The sequence below is a fragment of the Rhipicephalus microplus genome, chromosome 4 (genome assembly GCF_043290135.1).
Source record: "Rhipicephalus microplus isolate Deutch F79 chromosome 4, USDA_Rmic, whole genome shotgun sequence".
Taxonomy (NCBI): domain Eukaryota; kingdom Metazoa; phylum Arthropoda; class Arachnida; order Ixodida; family Ixodidae; genus Rhipicephalus; species Rhipicephalus microplus.
The window spans coordinates 227,534,267-227,559,158 of record NC_134703.1 but is presented as its reverse complement, the minus strand read 5'-3'; the positions used below and the strand labels follow the sequence as shown (position 1 = coordinate 227,559,158).

The window sequence follows — 24,892 nt, the reverse complement described above, 5'->3', positions numbered from 1 at the left end:
TAGATGCAGGGACACCATTTGGCTGCTGCACAGCAACAAAGCTTAGCTCGACAGTAAGATATCCTTGGTAGGCTATTTGACATGCTCCTGTTAATTCGCTTCGAATAAATTTTCATTTCTGAGGACGGGAAGGCATATTGGCTGAAGTGGGGCTGCCTACTGCCAGGAATGCAGCCCCCCACCCGTCTCTGTTCCAAGAATCCTCGGATTGCCCCAAGTTTGTCTGAGAGTTTTGAACTAAGCAGCACCAAGGTGCCTCTCGCATTAATATTTTTATTTTACACCAGAACTCACCTGCCCGGAACACCGAAATGTCTTCCTTTCAAAACATAGATAACGGTGCCTAACAATGTTGCTCTCTCAGTGATGAACATCTAATGCAAAACACAAACTTTTTTGTGTACTTTGAAAAGAAACTAGCAATCAGTGATTAACATGCACCCTTGAGCAATACTGTTATCACTTTTTGCCGCATTTCACTCAGCTGCAACACTTCAGGACTACAGTCGTCTTGCTGCAGCTGTAAGTACTTCTACACTTCATCAATGCGGTGCATCACCTGCTGCGAAGTCAGCCTGACGGAAGGGGACTCGTCTGATGACAGCTCAGAATGACTTTCGATTGTAGCTCTCGCCTACTTTTCAGTCAGCTCATCATTATCAAGAACATCATTGTCAAATGTGACGAAATCAGAGAAGCTGTCTGCCCTGAAAGCCTCCCTGACTCGAGGCCACACAGACAGGTCTGAGGTTTCGTCATCTAGGACAGATGACTTTTTGTTGGAACTGCCAACATTTTGCTGAAAACCAGCTTTCCTGAAGCAATTTTTCATTACTTCCTCTTTAACTTGCTGCCAAATGCTCGCCAACATTTCCGACAGCAAATCTGACGTCATTATTACTTTACATTCCAAGGGCAGGCATTCGACAAGGCAGGTACAGAAGGCAGCCTTAATAGAATGCAAAACTACTAGGTCAATCAGCTGCAGTACCGAGGTCGCATTTGGCGAAAAGTAGGCCAGCTCAGTTTCTGCGACATGGGGTGGCTTCACGTGGCTGGAGCAGTTATCAAGGAAGAGTAGCATATTCCTCTTCTGCTTTGTCATCTCCCAGTTGAACTGCAATAACAAGGCATTCAAGGTATGCTTCATCAATTAACTGCGAATGCCTTTACATTCGCAGTTAATTCGACTGGTATGTTCTACACGTGGCCCAAGGTGCGAGGCTATTTGGCTTTCCCAATAACCAGCAATTTTCATTTCTCGTTGCCGCTCATGTTGCAACAAAATAACACAAGCAAATGCTCCCTGGAGCACTTACCACCGTGACATTGACTCCCGGAAACTGTGTGCGTCCCATTCCGCTTGGCCCTATAAAATAAATCACTTTCGTCAGCATCAAATATCTCTTTCTCATTGTACCTTGCAAGAAGTGCTGGTAGTTCGTTGGTGATGGCGTCGACACTCACTCTGTTGCATTCACCACAAATTTGCATAAATGTGATGTCTTGCGTCGCCTTGAAGCGCTCCAGCGATCTGTCGCTGAAAGGGACACCGTCGTCGCGTCCGAGGACCACAGCTAGCTGCTCAACCCGCTTCCTCAACAATAGTTCGTTGACCGGAATATCACAAGATCGGGCATCCCGCGAGACCTGAAGCGCTTGGGATTCATTTCCCCTGCAATTTGCTTGCCAGCGATACTCTTGTAGTTCACGACTCAGCTCACAGTCTGCTTGTACAGACCCTTTGTTTTTGCGATGTCCGCCTGATTTTCACCGTGTGTGACTACAATCACTATCTTGGGCTTGTTGCTCATCAAAACTTGCTTCCACTTTCTGAATGCCATTACGTCAAAATATGCACATAGATAGAACAGTCATGCACGGGAACACAAAGACAAAATGGCATCAAATAGCTACGTCCTTGCATGACCAGTGTCACCAACAGGTTTTCAGACTGGCTTGGCTAGAGGCTTTTCTTGACCGGAAGCCACCAATGTTGCCAGCTGCCACTTGAAATTACTGTGACTTTAGCTCACAGAGAGCGGCATGGTGATGTCTGCTATGAGCTCGTGTCAACATAGTAAAACTCCGCTTTATGCACCCTATTTCGACAAAAAGTCTCACTAATTTCATCTCCTGTAAACGATAGTCCATTGCATTACAGTCGGTTAAAAACGAACTTCTCTCCATTATTTAGTACACAAACCAAACTTAGGCTGAATAATGGTCTGTTGTATCCGAAAGCCAAATGTATGTGGGTCGGACACAACTAGCGTAGACTGTATTACTATTCAGTTTGGCCATATGTCTGTTACATCTTCGTTATTGCTCTTGAGGCAAAAGTGACAGAACGTCACTCGCCTGATGGCCATGTCTCCAGCAGGTCCTCCGAAAGTCCGAACGAACTAGCATCAACCGAGACAGTAATGGTGCACAATGGGTTGTGGTTTGCAATACACCTTTCAGGTGTCAGCATCTCCTTCACCTTGACCAATGTGGCCTTTTGTTCATGCTGCCAAGTTTAACTTGAGGTGTTGAGAAGGGCTCTGATTGAAATGGTTATATCGGAGATGTCACGAAAGAATCTGGCTAGATAATTAATCATTTCAAGAAGGCACCTAATACCAGCAACATCTTTTGGAGCTTCCATGGTCTTGATGGCTCATAACCTGCCTGAGCCCTGTCTAATGCCTTGTGCGAACTCCAATGAAAGATACTTCAGAAGCATCAAATAAGCATGTGTTCTTGTTCAGCATGACCCTGACCTTGGCAAGACGAGACAGAACCTGGTTCAGTCGGATGTCATGTTCATCTCGAGTGCGTCCAAAGACAAGTATATTGTTGATAATAGTTCTTGCTACTCATTCTGACCTTCAAGAATTCTGGCCATCTGCTTTTGAAAATACTATGGCACTGAGGTAATGCCAAATGAAAGGCAACAAAAGCCATATCGGCCAAATAGGGTTATAAAAGTTGAGAGCTCGTGAGAGTTTGCAGTCAAATTTATATAGTGGAAACTTGCTGTAGAGTACAGCTTGGCGAACACTGTCGTGTCTTTGATAAGCTTAACCATTGGGCGAATATGGAGTTCTCGAAGTTCGACTTGATTCAGCCACGTTCAGTCAAAAGAAAGAATGTAATCTTTACTTTAGGGACCACCACCACTCCATAGTGAGGTTAGACATGCAAGTCACTCCATCACTATTGAGGTTGTTGAGCTCACGCCCCGTGGATTCGTGCAGCAGAATGGGAATGCGACGAAGCACGCTGAGGGAGAATGGTGTAGCATCAAGCTTCAAGAAGATTCGATATTGCAACAGGATAGACAGGTGGACTAGTTAATAGTTCACTGAACGAATTCTATATTCCTCGATAAAATATTTGTGGCGCAACTCATACAAGCAAGAAAAAAGGGAGATAGGATAGAGCGCCCTATCGTCTCCTTTTTTAACTTGCTTGAATCAGTTGCGCCACAAATATTTTATTAAGCTATGCACCAACTCACCCAACATCACACTCATCTAATGCATATATCTCCTTGAGTGTGCAAAGCCCCCGGAGCAGTTCAGCGTTAAGGGATGCGTTAAGGGATGCATCAGAACGAAAGACTAAATTTGAAGCAGTATGAAGAGAAGTCTTACATTTGGAAAAAACCTAAGTACAAATCATTCAACATGCTCTATATCGTGCAGTGTGACTAAGAGCACTACTATTTCAATAAAATTAGTATTATGAACTACGTCATTAAGCAACTAATTATAACAGTGACATTAGAATTTGCTGCGTCTGACTCTTCGAATTCAAATGTGGATCTCCCAAGATGGCAACTTCAAATTCATGGATTCGTAGGGGCTGCAAAAAGATAAAAACTGGCCCACAGTTTTTTAGGACTCCATAAATGTCATACAAAGCTCTAAATAATTGCCAGTAACTTTTTCAGATGTCATCGATCCTACTTTTACTCACAATTATGCACCATACACATGCATTAGTAGTTGAACAAAATGTGCTGCTGTGTCCAGTCATTAATGCTAACAGTCCCTTCAAAATCGAAATGTGCTTTGCCACAGGACACCAATGTACTGTGGCAAAGGTAGATTATGCAAAGTTCTGCACAAGTTAGAACAGTAAACAGCACTACGTCCCCCTCTATCTTTCTTTCTTTTTTTTTCTATAGGATTAGGTTTAGGGCACAACTTCTTGTCTCACTTACAAGGCACTTTCAACAAGATAAAGTAACAAGGGCTTGCTCTTGTTGGCCTGGTTAGGGCACCAGATATTTATTGCTGGGACGACGCAACTTCAAGACAGAAAAATATTCTATGTGCCAATGCTATGGCAACCGACATGGTCGTCGGCAGCACCGATGTTCGTAGCACGTCGAGTCAGCGGCATATTAGTCAAGGAAACGCGGCATATTAGTCGCTAACATGCCATAGCCACGTTTCATGACTAGGAAGCTTCATACCTCCCGTGAAACGTTAATGGCTACCTCAACGCTTTTTTTGTTTGAACTTGCGTAGTCCGCCGATAGATATCCGCAGCGGTCAGCAGACTGATGGCGCACGGCTTTGTTACTTTATCTGATCGATCGCATGTCGCGAGAGCCATAACCTAAGGGAATATATCTTAAACTGTGGTTTAAGGTTAGGGTCTGCGCGCTTGGATTGATTGGTGGCGCAAACTGCGGATAGCCAACATGGCCACGATTTCTTGCTAAAATTAGTGTAACTGAGAAAACTTTAAATCGAGTAGGGCATTTTAGTCCAGCCTGGCCCTATTTCAGCGAATTTCAAGGTTGTGGTGAAGCTCAGCCCAAGAATAGGATATTGTATCAAATTGGCGCAATTGGTGCAGCCGTTGCACCCCTGCTGCATTTGTTTGAGAATCAAGTACGCTGTTCACATTTGCATGCTCAAGCTTTAAAGGAAGTGTGTATCGTCCATCACTGTATTTCTCTTTTGAGTCGCAGTAAAAAGCATACCATCTGAAGTGTCCAACCGTGTAGCCGTTTCTCTAGAAACTGTGTATATATCTTTAAAGCAGCATTTTCGAACTTGCATTTGGTCTCCTCCCAACACTGGGATGAATGCCCACAACACTGGTCAGTGGAGGTGATGAGACTGATGACGATGGTGCTGCCAGTGAAAGTCGACAACTAAAACTGCATGCGATTTTTGCTGGCTCTATCAGGATTTGTTTGATAATAAAACATTTACCTTAGCGGTCATTTAAAGCTGGTAGACATTTTTTGTTGTTGTTCTTATGAGCGACAGCAAACGCAGTGCTGGCGCTTCTCTGCTAGTTGCAGGCAGGCATGCAGGCAAGCGAACACACCGCAGGCAGCGCCACCGAGCCCCTGTTTGAACGCGTGAGAGAAAAAACAAAACTTGCTCCCTGGTGCAACCTAAAGGTGCCTCAAGTGTGTTAAATACAATTTCAAGTTATAGATGTTTGTTTTTAAGCAAAGTGACTCTACCTACAGGGATTTCCTGTCCTGCCAATAGACTGAGCCACAATGCTGTTGGGTGACGCAAGTAGCCATTTTGTCTATTGTCAGCACCAAAATAAAATTATAATTCTTTTTGTATGAGACAAAACCATGCTCGTTGTCGTTGATATAATGAGCAATCTTCTCATTTTTGTCAAATTCGAAAAGAATTTTGCGAGCGGTAGACATTCCCTTTAACAGATGATCGTAAAAGAACCTGGAATGCTCTCAGACATTATGGCACTGTTTACAAAAGCTATGATTTACACGTGCAATAAACCGGTGACACAAGACATAGAAATAAAATGCCGTGTTAAGCACAAAACATAAAAATAACGTGGCGTGTTTAGCAATACGGTTCACTTGAAGACATTAGAAAGGGGAATAGTTGTGATTAGCCTTGGAGCACCAGGTGGCCTGTAGCATTATATACCAAGCCAAGAGAGTGCGAAGCACCGGGACCCCTAACAGCCCCATAGTGTCTATAGAAGAAAGCTTCATTTCAGAGGTGAAGCATGCACAGCTAAACACCAGACTCAGTGAGCATACGTGTTGTTTGTGAGCACTCAGCACTCGCATTGTCTCTAGTTCTTTTGCGTCCTCGTTTTTCGCACTGTAGTTCACTTTCAAATATGCAACACCAACTTGCTCAACATTGTATCCTTTTTCAGTGAGAACAACAACCAGATATGTAACTCAAAAAAGTGGAAGTTTGGGCTAGTTGGTGCGTAGTCATACTTGCAAGTTTATTCAGCGCACGAACAAAGGAAAAAGGGACAAGGTAGACAGAAAAATGCACTTTCTGTCTACCCTGTCCCTCTTCTCTATGTTTGCGTGCTGAGAAAACTTGCAAATATGACACAATCAGATGCACCATGTACCAGTGCCGAACATGCACAAAGGGTCACACAGTCTCAAAAAAGCAGCTCTAAAAGGCAGATTTTTCCTGCACCGAAAAAACCGTCTGGGATGTGCCCCATGGTGAATGCCTCAGAGAATGCAAGAGCCTTATAATAAAGAGCATGTTATGCATTCTGTAGAATGCTCTATTACAGTAGTTTACTCGACTTTAATGTCGTGCGGAAAATGCTACATTAGTCAGGTGAGTTATTGTACAAAGAAGCAGGCAGCTGTCAGTGCTGTCACGGCTGCAGGCTACTTCGCTAACTATTCCAGAAGGTGCATGTGTATAACACAGCTAAATTGCACTCGTGTGCTCAGGCAGTTGTCAGAGCGATTAGACAGGAAAATTTTCCAGGCTTTCTGTGTGCGAGAGGGAAATGCGTGACGTGTTCATCTCCGAATATCCGTCGTCACCGTGATCTCGGAAAGTTTCCATCTGCACCTAATCTGACATACCCTCGGTGATGAAGACACCGTTGTTCGAAATAAAAGAAAGTCAAAGTTTCGCCGCAAGGGCGAAACAATGATTACAATAGCAACAACTTGAAATGTAACGCTGAGAACGGCAAGCAGATCGAAACCTGCAGCGCGTTGCTCACGCACAAAGATGCCCAAAAACCAAATACACAGGACGAGATGAAACTAACATTTACCTGTCGACGCTTAATAGACTGTTTAAACAAAAACGAGGCACAAAACGTAATCACAGGTACAGATATGAGTTCTAACTAAGAAGTGCCCCAGTTGTTACTTCGCTGCGTTTGAAAAGCACACTCTTTTTGCAAACGGCGCCTGTCCAGCAAGCAAAGTGATCTTTGTGCAGGCGGCAGCTAAACACAATTGTTCCGGTCGATGTCGAAGTCCCACGATTCTCTCCACCGAAGGAAAAGCGCACACGCACAAACATCTAACTCCCTCTCCCCCCATTCGCGGGGCAAAGTACACATGGGAGATAAGCGCACAACAGTCAGCACATCGTGACAAGCTGGGCGCCAAGCCCGGGGGGCTTTTTTTATTCTTTCTTGGGTTTTCATACACACAAACACACACACAAATATATATATATATATATTGTAATGAATCTGAATGGACGCTCTGCTGGTACTGAAGAAGACGATGATGATCGGTGGTAGTAGTAGTAGCTCGCGCATGCCGCTGGCCAGTAGCCATACCTGCCTCTTAAAGCACCTTTCGCCAAGCTGCGTCTGAAGCTTTCTCGACGTACAACACCTCTATTTCAAGTGGTGGAGGAGCCGGGGTTCCCATCAATTATGAACTTCGCAATCGGACGACACCCTCACTGTTCCCCATCACTGCTCCTCGCCCTTCTCAAGCTGCCCCACGTTGAGAGTCTACTGTACTGGCGTGCCTCGGCAACGCGACCCGCCAATTTTTCGCGGAAACGACGAACAAGACGTCGAGGACTGGCTCGTCAAGTACAAAATCGTAAGCGCTCTCAACAAATGGAATGCTGCGACCAGCTCACGAACGTGCGCTTTTACCTTGCTGATGTGGCCAGCCTCTGGTTAAAGAACCACGAAGGCGAAATCACTAACTGGTCCGCCTTCAAGATCACCATCGCCGCGGTCTTCAGTTGCCCACTGTGCGCCGGCTTTGCGCGGAACAGCGTCTGCGCAGTTGAGTCCAGCGAAGGGACGAGACCTTTACAAGTTACATCGAAGATGTCTTGTCTCTTTACAAGCGCGTCGATGCATCTCTAACCGAACACGAGAAAATCAAGCACATCATCAAAGTAGTTGACGACGATACCTTCTAATTGCTCATCGCTAGGAACCCACAGACTGTCGCCGACGTTGTCCAGCTCTGTCAGGAGTAGGACGAGTTGCGTCAACAGCGTGTCTCGACGCGCGGGGCCGCTGAAGATACAGCTGAAGTTTCTGCCCTCGTGCACGACGTCGCTGCTGATCACAGCGTCTTACTGCCCCACATCAAACAATTCATTCGTGAAGAAGTTGCGCGTCAACTTTCGCTTGTGGCCCAAGCATCCGAACCAGTGACCTCGTTACACCCTAGTCTAGGCCAGGTCATTGAGACACAGGTCACACAGGCACTGCCTTCATCGCCATCTGTCCCTACGCCGCTGACCTACGCTGCCTTCGTTGCTAGACCCCAACCCCCACCTGTCTGCTGGCGCATACCGGGGCACCGGGTCCTCCTACCCCACGATGCTGCCTACATACACAGCACCCCATCATACTAGGCCCCATGCAACTTCTGTCGTTAACCCATCGCGCACTTTCGATAATCGACCCATCTGTTTTGCATGCGGTTTTGTGGGAGATATAGCACGCTACTGTCGCCATCGCAACTTCCAGCCACCGGACCGTGAGATTTCTGCCAATTACCAGGCTGCCCAGAATCCCCAGCGACCATCTTCCTTCATCGCCGACTCGTCCCCGTGACGCCCTGTCGATTCTCGCCGGTCATTACCACCCTGTCGCTGATCTGTCTCCCCAATGCTTCGGCGCACGAGTCCCGCTCGAGAGGAAAACCGCCAGCCGCAGTTCCGGAGGCAAGAACTGCGTCGTTGTCGAACTCTCCAAGACCTCCTTTTTGTCCGCCCAACAAAATTGATGTGCTAGTAGAAGGTGTTGCCATATGTGCACTTGTAAACACAGGCGCCGTCGTTTCTGTAATTAGTGAAAAACTGTGTCGCGATTTTAGAAAAGTTACAATGCCGCTTACGAATCTTGCTCTACGTACAGCCACCTCCCATTCAGTCGCGCCGACGACTCAGTCGCCTTGGACTGCCTACAGAGAGCAGAATTTTTCTCCTCTTTAGATCTGCGCTCTGGATACTGGCAGATACCCATGACAGAAGCCGACCGTGAAAAAACAGCTTTCATCACGCCCGACGGGCTTTACAAATCCACAGTCATGCCCTCTACGGCCTCTGAAAAGCGCCAGCTACGTTCAAGCGAATGATGGAGTCTATCCTTCGAGGTCTCAAATAGAACGTTTGCCTTTGTTATTTAGATGACATTGTCGTCTTTTCAACTGATTTCGCAACTAATTTAACCCACCTCGAGAAAGTGCTCGCTTGTATCTCCGCCGCTGGGCTGCAACTGAATCTAAAGAAATGCCATTTCGCCGCTCGAAAGCTTACGATCCTTGGCCATGTGGTTTCGAAGGACGGCATTCTTCCTGACCCTGCCAAACTTACAGCCGTTTCAGCGTTTCCCAAACCGACCACCATGAAACAGCTCCAAAGCTTCATAGGCCTTTGCTCCTACTTCCAGCACTTCGTCCGCGATTTCGCGACGATCATCGCTCTTTTAACCAAGCTCCTTGCCGGCTCTAGAGACCTTTTAGCCTGGTCTGGCACCTGTGACGATTCTTTCAATGAACTGCGCCGCCTCCTTACGTCGCCGCCCATTTTGCGACACTACGACCCATCGAAGCCCACAGAGATCCACACCGATGCTAGTGGTGTCGGGCTAGGTGCTATTCTTGTGCAGCAGAAAGACTGCTTCCAAGAGTACGTGGTTGCTTACACAAGCCGAACTCTTAGCAAAGCCGAAATCAACTATTTTGTCACTGAAAAGGAATGCCTCGCAATTGTTTGGGCGATAGAGAAATTTCGACCTTACATGTAGGGGCGCTCTTTTGACGTCGCGAATGACCACCACGCCCTCTGCTGGTTGTCGTCACTGAAGAATCGAAGTGGTCGCCTCGCCCGATGGGCGTTACACCTTCAAGAATATGATATTTGCGTGGCCTATCGCTCTGGCCGGAAATATTCAGACGCAGACGTCCTTTCCTGTTCGCACCTACCCCCTGACCGGGCCTGCTGTGAAAGTATCATCTGTGATGCCACTGCCGTCACCATCGCCGACGTGCCATTTGAGCAACGCAAGAACCCTTGGGTTGCTTCAATTCTAGACATCCTGGCTGGGCGGATGGATTATCCTCCTACTTGCACGTTGCGTCAGAAAGTCGAGCACTTCACCACTCGCGACGACGTGTTGTACCGACGCAACTACGCACCCGGTGGACATCAGTGGCAACTCGAGATTCTACGTCATCTGCAATCCGAAATTCGTTCCACGTTTCATGATGACCCCCAGTGTGGCCACGCAGGTTTCCTGAAGACTTATTCTCGCACATGGCTCCGATATTACTGGGATGGCATGTACCGTTTTATACAACAGTACGTTCGGGCTTGCTCGACGTGCCAGAGACGAAAGACTCCCCTTCATCATGCCCGTGGTACCTTATTACCCCTACCATGCCCATCCCGACCTTTCGACCGTGTCGGCATCGATATCTATGGTCCCCTTCCCAACACTGCAGACGGTAACCGCTGGATCATAGTTGCGGTCGACCACCTCACGCAGCATGCCGAAACTTCATCCCTTTCCTCGTCTACAACAAAAGACGTTGCGACTTTCATTCTTCACAACATCGTATTACGTCATGGAGCACCTCGAAAGTTACTGAGTGATCGTGGTTGCGTATTTTTGTCAGATGTCATCACAGCATTGCTGCATGAGTGCCACGTCGTTCACCGCACTACAAGCACCTCTCATCCCCAGACCAATGGAATGACAGAGCGCTTCAACCGCACCCTTGGTGACATGCTGTCTATGTACATCTCGTCAGACCACTCCAATGGTTCAAGTGCTCCCGTTTATCACGTTCGCCTATAATACCGCCATTCAAAGCACTACTGGGTTCTCTCCTTTTTTCTTCCTCCTTTATGGATGCAAACCTTCTTCCACTATGGACACCACTTTTTCATACAGACCTGACTCCTCAGAGTCCACGACTCTGTCTCAAGCCGCTACATACGCTGAAGAGTGCTGCTAACTGGCAAGATCATCCCCTACCTAAGACCAAGGACGCCAAAAGCACCACCATGACGCATCACTTAACACTACTTCTTACGATCCAGGTGCACTCGTCTGGCTGCATGTCCCTTCTGCTACACCTACCAAGTTGGTCCCCAAATATCACGGCCCATATCCTATGCTACAAAAAACGTCACCGGTGAGTTACCTCATCGAGCCACTGGAACCATCCTCTGACCAACGTCATTGTGGCCAGGAAATTGTCCAAGTATCAAGACTTAAGCCCTGCTACGACCCTCCCGTGTTTACTAGTCCATAAGTCGCCAGGACGGCTTCTTATTTCGCGGGGAGTAATTGCAATGAATCTGAATAACGGACGTTCTACTGCTACTGAAGAAGACAATGATGATCGGTGGTAGTAGTAGTAGCTCGCGCACGCCGCTCGCCAGTAGCCATGCCTGCCTCTTAAAGCACCTTTCGTCAAGCTGCGTCTGAAGCTTTCTCGACGTACAACACCTCTATTTTAGTGTGTGTGTGTGTGTGTGTGTGTGTGTGTGTGTGTGTGTGTGTGTGTGTGTGTGTGTGTGTGTGTGTGTGTGCGCGTGCATGTGTGCATGCGTGGGTGCGTGTGTGTGTGTTGAAAAAAAGATGCCCGAGCCTACGGGGCGCGGAAGAAGAAGGTAGTGGAGCGGCGCTTGGACTGTGTGGTTGGGTGAAGCGTTCTAGGCCTGTCTAAGAAGTACGCTGCTCTTTAACAACGCCATTTCACCTCATGTTTAAATAAACACAGTCACTAGTAACAGTTTGGTGGAAGGTGCCGGGTACATCGATCTGGATGACCCAGCTCTACTGATTTTGCGACGGAGCAAACGCTTAGCAGGCTTGCCACCGCAGCTACCAAACATGGAGGACGCGGGAGCAGGCCATAACAACCTCGTTGCTGATGAGCAACACGCTCACCCGCCAGGACAAGCTCGTTGCAGCATGCCGGAACGTCAGCCGAGGACCTTTTCGGGGCAGCCGGATGACGATGTTGACGACTGGCTCAAGCACTACCAAAGAGTGAGTCGCAACAACCGCTGGAGCACTGCTAACCAGCTCGAGAACGTAGTGTTTTTTCTCGTCGGCACCGCGTCTCTTTGGTTCGACAATCATGAGAGTGCATTGACCACCTGGGGCATTTTCTTGGACGAGCTGAAGAGGTGTTTTGGTGACTCAAAAGCTAAGGTCAAGCAGGTGGAGCAAACGCTTTCACACAGAGCTGAGTTACCTGGCGAAACATGCACCACCTACATCGAGGCCGTCTTGAAATTTTGCGGAATCGTGAGTGTGACCATGTGTGACGAAGATAGGGTAGGTCATCTGCTCAAGGGAATCGCGGAAGACGTGTACAATTTCCTTATCACTAAGGAAGACTTACACACACCTTCCGATCTAAGGAGACACTGCCGAGCGTTTGAAGCGCTAAAGAGGAGGAGAGTCCTACCGAAATTGAGACGTCTTGAGAATGTGCCCACGATTGCAAGTGTCAACCTTCCATCGCAGGACAACATCTCTTCTCTTATAAGACGAGTGGTTAAGGAAGAACTTGCTCAACTGCGAGCTATGGACACCGCTGGTGTCTGCCATCAATGTGCATTCGACCAAAGGCCCCGTGAACCACTGGTACCTTAGATGCGAAAGAGCTGCTTTGAGCCTCGCCCGAATTACACCGATCGGTTCGAACGAAGGAGTGAACGACCACTCGAAAACCAGGAACGCAGGCAAGCTGCATCATAGCGATTTACTCTTCGGCCACCATTGCCCGGCTTTTATCAACCGACGAGGTCTACTTCCCCGGGGACGACTAGACGCGACACCCGTACTTGCTACAACTGCGGGCTACCTGGACACATCGCTAGGTACTGCTACCGTCGCCAGCAGCGAGCTCCACCCTATGTACCTGCTGGCGAGTCTCGACCATATCAGGGCGTTTTCCAACGGCAACACGCAGCACGTGCTGACTCGCCTTGCTCCGACCGCAGCGCTACCCCACCACCCGCACACCAACAGTGATCCCCGTCTCCGCGTCGCCGCTCGAGGACGCCACCACCACTGGGAAACTAACTGGTGCGACCAATTAGGGCGAGGCCACAAAATCATCTTCCGCAAGACCCCCTTGTGTTGTAATGGTTGAGAACAAAATGAGTGTTTTTGTAGACAATGTGAGTACTGTTGCGCTAGTTGCTACCGGTGCTGCCGTTTTCATAATGAGCATGTCTTTAAAAAATCGCCTTGGGACGAAAGTAATGTTTGCTTGGAATCGGAGTGCTACGTTCCGCGGCGTAGGGGGAGAAACGTTGAGCCCGGTTGGAGTTTGTTCTGTTTTACTTTCTGTAGGACATCAAACGTTTCGAGCTAAACTAAGGTTGCTTGCACGAGCGACCCACGACGTCATTCTAGGTATACATTTTTGCGGGAATGTGGTGCAACTCTAGATTGTGGTAGTGGTGGGATTATTTTTCATCCCATATTGCCGTCTCCATTGACGAAAGATACCGTTGATGACTGCTTGGAATTGTTTTCCGTGTCTAAAGACGTCTGCTTGGCCCCGCATACCACAATGTTTGTGCGTGTAAACTCTTGGCGTTCTTGTGCGGGTTCTTACTACGGTTTAGCTGAGCCAAACTTCAGGAACGCACTTAAGAGAAACGTTATTGTGCCTCGTTGCCTCGTGCTCACTGTCGATGGTTGTGCCGATTTGTGGACTGTGAACATTTCCGCACAGCAATTTAAGTCCTGCAGTCTGCCTGCAGGACTTAAATTGGCAAGCTTTCAATAGCAAAGTACTCTTACCATGAGGTCCCTCCAACTGTCGGTGGATGTAAAGAAACCCCATGCCAACTCGTACCCCGACTATTCTGCCAGCATTGACCGTATGATTAACAAGTCAGTTCCTTCAACTGAACGGTCGCTGCTGCAGGAGGTGATCGCACGCTACGCCTCAGTCTTTGACTTTGCCCAAGACGAGACGTCTACCGTTACGCCACCGTCTTCACGTATGCAACACCACATCTATACAGGCCAAGCACCACCAATACGCCAGAAGCCCTATCGTGTATCACCTTCCGAAAGGAAAGTCATCGCTGAGCAAGTTGAAGACATGCTAAAGAAGGGCGTCATACAAGAATCGTGTAGTCCATGGGCAGCTCCTGTCATTCTAGTCAGGAAAAAGGATAAATCATGGAGATTCTGCGTAGACTATCGTCGCCCAAATGCCATCACAAAAAAAGACGTCTACCCTTTGCCACGTATAGATGACGTCGTGGACTGCCTGCATTCTGCCTATTTTTCTTCTGTTGACTTGCGTTCTGGGTATTGGCAAATTCATATGCATCCCTCAGATAAAGAGAAGACGGCCTTCGTAAAACCAGACGGTCTCTTTGAGTTTAACGTTATGCCCTTTGGTTAGTGAAATGCTCCAGCAGCATTCAAGAGATTTATGGATACAGTACTCCGTGGACTAAAATTGGAAATTTGCATGTGCTATTTAGATGACGTGATTATCTACGGCAAGATTTTTCAAGAGCATAACCACCGCTTGTCGCTGGTGTTTGAATGCTTACGCGAAGCTGGCCTTGTTTTAAACTCAAAGAAGTGTCATTTCGGAGAATGTCAAGCCCTCATATTAGGCTTTCTCGTGGATAAAGAACGGATAAAGAAGGCGTGTGACCAGACCCACAGAAGACTGCAGTGGTTCGCAACTTTGAACCACCACGAACAGTGAAGGACCTGCGAAGTTTTCTGGGTCTGTGCTCATATTTCCGCCGCTTTATTAAGAACTTCGCACAACTTGCCTCCCCACTGACGTCCCTTCTTCATAAAGACACACTGTACTTGTGGGATGATAAATGTGAGGCTGCATTTCAACAGCTGAAGTTTTTATTGACTTGAGAACTCATCCTGAAGCATTTTGATCCTGATGCTTTGACTGAACTTCATACTGATGCTAGTGGGCTAGGTGTTGGTGCTGTGCTGGTCCAACTCTGCAGCAGCCGTCAGCACGTCATAGCATATGCCAGTCGGACACTGACCCGAGCAGAGAAGGACTACACCGTCACCGAACTCGAGTGCTTAGCAGTCGTCTTCGCCATTCAGAAGTTCCGACCGTATCTACATGGCCGCCGAGTTCACAATAGTGACCGATCACCACTCACTACGCTGGCTTGTGGGACTTCGTGACCCGTCTGGCCGGCTGGCTCATTGGGCGTTGCGCCTCTAAGAGTAGAGCTTTTCTGTTACCTATAAGAGCGGATGATGTCACACAGATGCCGACTGCTTCTCCCGCCTTTCTTCAGTACACAGTAACGCTATGACTATTTAGTTTGTCTCGTCCGACTTCCCAGATACCAGCAGCTTCAAACGTGAGCAGCAGCGCGATCCTACTCTGAAACCCTTGCTGGAAGCTGCACATAACTCCATCGACAAGGACTTTAAAATTTCAAATGGCTTGCTGTATAAAAGAAACTATTCAACCGATGGCCTCCCGTCGCTTCTAGTACTCCATTACCTTTCTCGCATCAGGAAGATCTGTCCATCGCTCAGACGTTGTGTCGCGCTGAAGAAGCACGTCAACTAGCGCGCCTTCGAACATTGTCTTTGAAAGAACACAGCAAGAGTCGCTACGATGCCAAGCATATCCCCGTAGAGTTTTCTCCTGGTAGCTACGTGTGGCTGTGGACTCCTGTGCGTAAAAAAGGATTGTTCCGGAAGTTTCTAGCATACTATTTCGGCCCACTCGTGATAGTCACTCGTCTCAGTGACGTGAATTACGTTGTCGCCCGAGTCACAGCCAATAACCGGCGTTCGCGCACTACGCAAATTATTCACGTAGCCCACCTCAAACAGTACCATCATAATCCTATTTAACTCGCTCGGCGAGCTTCGTCTGCCGCCGGGGGAAATGAAACGAAGATACGCGAGCCTATGGGGCGCGGAAGAAGAAGAAGAGTAGTGGAGCGGCGCTTGGACTGTGTGGTTGGGTGAAGCGTTCTAGGCCTGTCTCAGAAGTACGCTGCTCTTTCACAACGCCATTTCACCTCATCTTTAAATAAACACAGTCACTCGTAATACAATATATATATATATATATATATATATATATATATATATATATATATATATATATATGAGATATGGCACAACGGGAGCGTTGTCAATAAGGATAAATATATTTATTTCCCAACAGTTTCGGAAGGGATTCTCCCTTCATCAGGGGATGAGTTATACTGACGTGAGCTTCCAAACTTCGTTGCTGCCGCGTCCCTCTCGCCTTGAAAAATGTTTGCGAGAGTGAGAGGGAACAAGAAAAAAAAGGGGGGGGGAGAAAAAAGACGAAAAAGAAAAATAAAGAAAAGAAAGAAAGTAAAAAAGAGGAAGAACCACTGTCAACACTGAGAACGAAGCCAACTGTCCGTCTACATCCACATACGGTTCATTTCACGTGCTGTTCAGTTCTTGACGTGTGTCGGGCCACCCAAGATTGTCGCTGCGGTGCCGGGAGGGTCCGTCACGGCGTGCATAAAGAAAGGGGTTTCCCCGTAATGGGTCGGTCGGCGGGCGGCGTGCGTAAAGGAAGGAATTCCCGTTAATGGGTCGGTCGGCTATTTACCTTTAATCTTCGTTGATGGCCATTGATGACCATTGATGACCATTGATGACAATTGAAGGGAAACGGACGAAGATTAAAGGTAAATAGCCGACCGACCCATTAACGGGAATTCCTTCCTTTATGCACGCCGCCCGCCGACCGACCCATTACGGGGAAACCCCTTTCTTTATGCACGCCGTCACGGACCCTCCCGGCACCGCGGCGACAATCTTGGGTGGCCCGACACAAGTCAAGAACTGAACAGCACGTGAAATGAACCGTATGTGGATGTAGACGGACACTTGGCTTCGTTCTCAGTGTTGACAGTGGTTCTTCCTCTTTTTTACTTTCTTTCTTTTCTTTCTTTTTCTTTTTCGTCTTTTTTCTCCCCCCCCTTTTTTTTCTAGTTCCCTCTCCCTCTCGCAAACATTTTTTAAGGCGAGAGGGACGCGGCAGCAACGAAGTTTGGAAGCTCATGTCAGTATAACTCATCCCCTGATGAAGGGAGGACCCCTCCCGAAACTGTTGGGAAATAAATATATTTATCCTTGTTGACAACGCTCCCGTTGTGCCATATCTCATACCTTCACGAAGACTAACTGGCCCATTGAATTATTACTCCCACTATATCTATATATATATATATATGCAATATATATATACGCCAACAGAGATCGACATCTGGATCTATATATAGACGCAGTTCAGAAAGATGTCATACACGCGTACAAGGTGCACAAACCAAGTATGAATAACATATCAAAGAAAGAAAGAGAGGCACTACTCCCATTGAGCAACCGCGAAGATCTAGTCATTAAACCAGCAGACAAACGAGGCGCAACTGTTGTTCTGAATAGATTGGACTACATCGAGGAAGGCAGGCGACAAATAAATGACAAACAATTCTACAAACACCTTGACTCGGACCCTACCACTGAGCACAAAAAGATCATTGTAACAACCCTAGAGGATCTCACATGTGAAGGCGCCATTGATTCAAAGCTTCAAAAGGCACTTACTACGGTACATTCGGCGCCTGGTCGTTTTTACATGCTGCCGAAGATTCATAAGGAGGGAAACCCTAGCAGACTTATTATATCTGGCACGGGAACGTTAACGGAACCCATTTCCAGTTATATTGACTCTTTAATCAAAGACATACCGCCAACACATGAGTCCTTCTTGCGCTACACAAACCATTTCCTTTGGGAAACATCGAACATGAAAATCCCTGAAGGTGCATTCCTCGTAACATTGGATGTCGATTCACTCTACACAAACCACATGACGATAATATAAGGGCACTTGTCGAATCGTATGGCACCCACAACCCCATCGCATATCCAAGCAAAAAAAATTGCCCGCAGCTTCCCTCGGGGGAACACTGAGGAGGATGCGGACCATATAATTGGTTAACGGGGTGTTATAGTGCGACTTACTTGGGTCGATGGCTAAATTGGTTAACGTGGTTGTGAAATGGGGTGTTAAATTGCGACTTACTTGGGTCGATGGCTAAATTGGTTAACGTGGTTGTAGGAGGGGGTGTTAAATGAGTGAACACGTACACACGTATGCGAAAGGGCGGCGCTGGTCGAAGGGACGTCGATCGTTGTGTTTGTGGATTCGTTGGAATTCATTTCACCGCGACCTTGGACGTCGACGCGCCGTACAAACCAACCGACGAGCGGCAACTGAGCGAGCGAGCGCCGACCTTGAGTATATTATACAGCACGACGGCGCATGCACTGTCAGCTGTTGAATGTTCTCGAAGCGCGACGCCACATGCGCGTCCACTGGAGAATCAGGAGAATTGTAGATGTCGAACGCGGTGTGTAGAGGAGGAAGGGTGCACAGATGGTGGAGGAGTGAAGCGCGCGCGGTGTGTAGAGGAGGAAGGGATGCACAGATGGTGGAAGAGTGGGCGACGGCGCGACGGCGCATGCGCGCGCGTCAGCTGTCGAATGTTTGAGAAGCGGTGCGGACGGCGCACTACAAGGCGCGAGTATAAGATGCTCCGCATCTAAAAGTAGTTGCAATTTTAACGACACTTGTACTCGAATTGAACAGCTTTGAATTTAACAATGGGTACTACTTTCAAATTAACGGCACGGCAATGGGTATAAGAATGACCCCAAACTTCGCTAACATATTCATGCACCATATAGAGTTAAATTTTCTTTCATCTTGTGATATCAAACCTTTAGTCTACAAACTGTACCTAGACGATGTATTCATGATTTGGACACATTCGAAAAACGAGCTGCTCAAATCCATACAGGCACTTAACCAAGTGCACCCGAGCATTTATTTTACACACTCCTACTCTAACACAGAATTAAGCTTCCTTGATGTACTTATTAGAATGAACGATGGTGCTTTAGTAACTAGCGTATACAGAAAACCTACGGACAGGCAACAATACCTGCACTTAAAAAGCTGTGACACTGCAAGACCAGCATTCCCTATTGCCAAGCACACAGATTCTGACGAATCTGCTCCCGTACCGAAAACTTCCACAAAAACAGCACACTTATGCGCGAAGTACTCCTTCATCAAGAATACCCGCCAGCTATTATTGATGACACCATCAAAAAAGCAGAAAATCTGGACCACCAGACTCTTCTACACGACCGAAAAGATACCGACCAGCACCGTAACACAAATTTGTTATTGACTTTAACGAGCAACCCACCAAACATAAACAAAGTCCTAAGAAAACGCTATAACATATTGCAACAGAGCGTGCGACTATCCAAAATTTTCACTTCTCCTGCTTGTGTTGTATACAGGCGGCCGAAAAGTATAAAGGATCATTTGATGAATTCAAAGATAGGCGTGAAACCTCAAACAGGGTGTCGTCTTGCGGAAAAAGCAGATGCAAGGTATGCAAGTGGCGGAAAGCACCCACTCGGATTTTAAGCACAGGATAAGAGGTGCACTGGACTGTGACTCGGATAAGGTCATATACCTTCTGGAATGTGGTATATGTAACATGCAATTCGTGGGCCAGTCAGACACTCCGTTTAGAATTAGATTCAACAACCATCGGGCCCATGTATGTTCCCTGCCAGGCCTTCCACTTTCAAAACCCAGTACATTAAAAGACCACAGCTCTGATTACATCACGGTTACACTATTGGAAAGCAATTTTCGAACAATCAGAGAGCGAGAACAACGGGATCTTGCTTTATCTACAATTTCAATATGTTAAAAACGGAATAAATGAACACCCAGGCACTCTGTCAGCGTTACGATCACTAAAAGACGCAAACGCTCCTATCTAATCAGCAAACTGCCCCTAGCCTCCCATTACAACAATAATGTTACGGCCTAACAAAGATTTTAGCGAATACATCTATAGAGAAATCATTTGGCGCTTCAAGCACTGCCGGAACGCACAGATTAGTGGTCCAGGATGTCGTACAGTTCTCCCCCCCGTTACTTCTCTTTTTTTTCTTTTTCTTCTCCTTCACTGACAGGAGCCAATGCATATAATAAATATTGATGGCGGCGCCACAACTACTGGCTCTTTCATATCTTCCGACGTTACCAACATGCACTTGAAGAGCTTAAGCTCCCCCCACCAATTTGTTGTAAACTTCAAACGAGGGCAAGCCGCCAGCGGATTGCACTGGAGGGGGAAATATAGAAACGGTGGGCCCAATGTCCACTCCAGGGAAGGGTGGGTTCTTTGGAGGTATTGTTGACAAAGATGGCACTGCTTGTTAACGGTCACCTTACTCTGTTGAGCTTCTTTGCCTTTCTAATCCCGCCGTGTCGCTCTTGCTTTTTTCTAACGTTTACTCCTCCTTTTCTTTTTTGTTTTTGTTGTTGTTGCTAATATTTTTCTTCTGTCTCGAGAAGCTATAAGAAGACACATGTGTAAATATTATCATGCCTTGAAAAAGACTGGGCTCCAGTCGAAATGTCGGCTGAATAAACAAGTTGTTATGCGAAAGCGCATCTACTTTTATACTTTATATATATATATATATATATATATGAGATATAACAGACAGTAATGCCAAGGAATGTACAGGGGAAGTTATTAGAACCCTTATCCCTTATCCCTTATTTTTTATATATATATATATATATATATATATATATATATATATATATATATATATATATATATATATATATATATATATATATATATATATATGTGTGTGTGTGTGTGTGTGTGTGTGTGTGACATATGAAGCGATGGTAGGTAGAGGCGGAGAAGGAAAAAGTGCTTAGAAATAAACATGGCGTAAGAGCCAGGCCACGTCGCCCATTCATCATAGCGTCACACGAATCCTGCAACATAAGAAGGTGGCGATGGTTGGTAGCAGCTGAGGAGGAAGAAGTCAGAATAGAATAAAGATGATGTATGAACAAGGTCACGTCTTTCATTTATTATAGCATCACACGAGTCGACAGGATGAAGACCTACCAGCTCATCAGTCGCTCATCGACACAGTTCCCCAGATCTAGCGTCACACGAGTCGGCGGGTCACACGAGTCGGCGGGTCACACGAGGGTGACGCTATGATGAATGGTAGACGTGGCCTGGTTCATATGCCATCTTTATTCTATTCTGACTTCTTCCTCCTTAACTTCTACTAACCATTGCTACCTTCTTACGTTACAGGATTCCCCCCCCCCCCCCAAAGAATGCGTGCGTTACATATTACAATACATAATGAACAAGCAATCTTAGAACACAAAAAAAAATGTCGAAATGGGCTGCCGTTCCACATCACATTGAAGTTCCGCAAGATCGCACAAAGACTTCACTGGAGAGGGCAGGAATCTGCGGTTATCAAGTGCGGCTCTGGTGGGTGAGGCTGGCTGTTACGCTCTCTGCCGTTCCACATCACATTGAAGTTCCGCAAGATCGCACAAAGACTTCACTGGAGAGGGCAGGAATCTGCGGTTATCAAGTGCGGCTCTGGTGGGTGAGGCTGGCTGTTACGCTCTGGACAACATAAGCCTGCTTTTAGCGTGGAAACAGATGGAAACGCGCGTTCTTTCGAGGAATGAAAGGGGTACAAACGCCTTGTAAGATGGACAGTTTTGTTGGCGTTGCATTTTTCGTCGTGAGTGATACAAACGCCGTGCATGCAGTTTGTGTGCCCGTTGATCGTGGCTGATTGGGCGCTGCTTGTGTTCCTGCAGAGTACAAGCGGTTGTTTTGTGGCATTTAGGGAGTTTTCTATGGCGATGGCACAGATAATCAGACCAAAAGCGCAATCTTTAACGCTGGTGCAAGAAAGTTCCTTGGCTTTTCTTTCTTCGAAGATGGCTCAAATGCGAAATCAGTCATTTCTGTAGTGGTCGTGATGGTGGTCGTTGTTCACGACATTTTTTAAGCTGCAAGTATGCTTGCGATGTGGCTTATGTTTTTCATTGTCCTTGTTGGTGTGGCCGTTTTAGCTGTTGGGCCTCTCCTTGTTGCTTTTGGTGGCATTACTGATGTTGACGTATTAAGCGATGATTGGTAGAGGCCGAGAAGGAAGAAGTGCTTAGAAATAAACATGGCGAATGAGCCAGGCCACGTCGGCCATTCATCATAGCGTCACACAGACAGAATGGAGACCTGCTTTCCCCTTCATCAGTCGCTCAGCATCGACGCAGCTCTCCGCAAGACAACTTGACGACACATGGACTGCCGTACAAGTGCCTAGCATTACGCATCGATCAGCATCATGACAGAACCATTGACTGACCTTCCCATTCCCAAGTACACCGGAGCAGCAGACGATGAACCTGTACAGGACTGGTTCGACCTGTTCGAGCTCCACACTACCGCTGCATCATGGTCGGAACGGGAAATGGTTACGAACTTCAACAACTACGTTACTGATGAAGGATTTAAATTTTACCTCACCCACATATTCAAGAACGACGAGTCTTGGCAAAAAAGTAAAGAAGTAATCATCTGGTTTTCAGACTATAATGAAAATTCGATTAGAACACGCACTCTTAGTGCATTCGAACTCAATCATCGCAGTCATAAGCGGCCTTCACGCATTCAAGCACAGCGCATGTATTTACAATTCCCGTCAGGTGAATTTAGCCACATGCTCATGGAAAGACCACACGGTCGTTTCGCCAACCTTCCACCTGGTTCCTTATATGCACCAATATCGCCAATGCTTAACTTTGTGCTGCATAAGAGAATTTAATCCACTATTGATGACCCAGATGCACTAAATACTTCGTGCTGCATGCGTACTTTGCAAATTGACTTGGCATCACCTGTCATCGACATTACTGGTAAACATGATGAAGCACCTCATAATATCGTCGCATTTACGCATGATAAGTTAACAAATCCGCATGAAACCAACCCTGACAACAAATGTTCACATAAATCTCATTTGTTCAAAATATTCAACTCAGCACTTCTACAAAGACAGAAGCATTCACAATCAGCATCTTTTGAAGAAAAGTCTTCTGCAGAAGCATCTAATGTTCATCAATCACAAGATCGAAGCAAAGCAGAAAGCCCAGACGCGTCGAACATCGCACGCTGCCAAGCGCAAGAGCCCTTTGTAGTGAACAGTGCAGAAGAAACCTTCAAAGACCTTTTTGTCGATTCTAGTGCATCACCTTCATTTTCTTTCGAGAATCACGACAACCCAACAACTACCAACTATTTACTGGTCACATCAACTATTGAAGAAAAGCAGGCTTGTGTTACTAAAGGCGTACCACCTCATAAGATTCCGCAACATCAGCAGTGTCATCAAGAACTCAAAGAACTTCAGAAACTATCGCAGTTGCGTCAAGCACAACGACACGACAACTAAAGTGAGACCACAATCAAAATTGTGGCTTAAGGATGGTCATTAAGAACGACACAAACTGAAGGAAAGACCAAGTCAACATCTGAGCCATATTCGTAGAAAGAAACGTCAAGTCTTCTGTACCAGATATAAAGGCATCATGTACAATCCTACCGAGGGAGATACCACCACAGAAAACCACAAAATAGACTAAACGCTACCATTTGCAAAATGCGGGAACACAGACATCGTACCAGCAACTGCGGTTCTCACAAACGGAAGCTGGAAGCAATACTTCTGTCTCAGTTACGGCACAGAATACACTGCCCATGACAGAAAATTCGACGCATACGACGTCCGACCTTCAAATGCTACAAGGACGTCCAAGCTCGTTCATTTTTCGCAGCTGCTGAAGCCATGTCATGGTCAGTGCAGTTGCGCAGGACGTGATTATCTTCTCCAGAATGCCACAGTCAGCCTCGCCCACCAGAACTCCTGCGATAATTGGACTGCTGCCCTCTTCCCTGAAGTCTTTGAAAGTTTACGGAACTCACCTGGAGCATAGAACCAATTGTGAATTTTGACATTTATGGGCTTTCAATCTCTCCTTGTTTACTTTTTCTTGTTTGTAATCCATGCCTGCTTTCGGGGGAAGGGGGAATCCTGTGACGTATAAAGCGATGGTTCGTAGAGGCCGAGAAGGAAGAAGTGCTTAGAAATAAACATGGCGTATGAGCCAGGCCACGTCGCCCATTCACCATAACGTCACATATACATATATGATGAATGATGGCGACGGCGGTGAAAAAACCAGGCAAGACTATCCATATAATTGCCATCGCAACTAAAGAGAAAGCAAAGCTGAAAGTCGTCAGGGGCCACACTATGCGTGGGCAGAGAAACTATGCACGCGCGCATGGCGTGAAAAACGAAAAGCAAACGACACGTACACAGACACGAATACTGCAGAAAACTATTCGATAAAGCGCCCTCCATATATATGACGCTAACTAAAAGTTATGTGACGCTAAATATATGTGACACTAACTAAATGTTTTAGTTCACCACATATGTGATGCTAACTAAAAGCTTGCACTGCCAATGCGCAAAAGAAGTTTTTTTTTTTCATTTTGATTTGGAGTGGGGGTTCATACTGCGCATGCTCCCGTGGCGGCGAGAACGGCGGCATTGCCGGCTCATGGGGCGCAGTGCCGGCCCGCCTGCCAGCCTTGCGCGTCGTGCACGCCGCTGCCACTTCACGATTTGGCAGCGGCAGGGC

The 24,892-nt window shown here is 46.8% G+C and overlaps 1 protein-coding gene across 32 annotated transcripts in view; it reads right to left on the bottom strand.

Moving 5' to 3' along the window:
* lili (LMBR1-like protein lilipod) overlaps positions 1-24,892 on the bottom strand; it is a 742,764-nt gene that overhangs the window by 387,701 nt on the left and 330,171 nt on the right. The window lies entirely within an intron of this gene.